The sequence below is a fragment of the Peromyscus eremicus genome, chromosome 1, assembly GCF_949786415.1.
Source record: "Peromyscus eremicus chromosome 1, PerEre_H2_v1, whole genome shotgun sequence".
Lineage (NCBI taxonomy): Eukaryota > Metazoa > Chordata > Mammalia > Rodentia > Cricetidae > Peromyscus > Peromyscus eremicus.
This window is the reverse complement of record NC_081416.1, coordinates 167,461,354-167,461,996: the sequence shown is the minus strand read 5'-3', so window position 1 is coordinate 167,461,996 and position 643 is coordinate 167,461,354.

The following is a 643-nucleotide window of genomic DNA, read 5'->3' as shown; positions in this document are numbered from 1 at the left end:
GCTCCATCCCCCATCTTCATCCATAGGCCCTTCAGCCCTCATCCGCCATCTTTCTCCCCATCTTTCATGTTCCCTTTGGCACCCCCATGCTGACCCTTTCTCTTTATCCGGTGGTCCCCAATCCATCCACTTTCTTCCCTGACAGCCCTCCCCAAGTCAAGTCCCACCCCAGACACACAAGGAGGAATCCAGGGCTGCAGCAGGGGTCAGGTGGTCAGTCGGGGAAGGAGGCTGCATCTGCTGGAGAGACGCACAGACAGAGAAGGACACACGGACACGGAGGCAAGGACATAGCATGCATGCAGACTCCCCCCAGATGACTGTGCTTGCACACCCTCGGCCAGGCACTTGTCTGTCAGCCATTTCTTTCCTGCTCCTCCCCCTCTTCCTAGCCCTCATGTCTGTTCCCCCCAGATTAGGGGCTGTACAAACTCTGCAGCCCCAAGTCGGTCACTGCAGATCACCCTTATCCAGGCCTGGAAGGAGAAAGAGAGGTCATCTCATGTCCATCCCGTAGCCTGTATCTATCTGCGTTGGGCTAGGGGACCCGGGGAGCGGAAGGGGTCTTCAATGCCCTCTAGACACACTAACGCAGCTCTCAGACACACCCAGACAGGTTGCAGGCTTTTAGATGGAGGGGGAG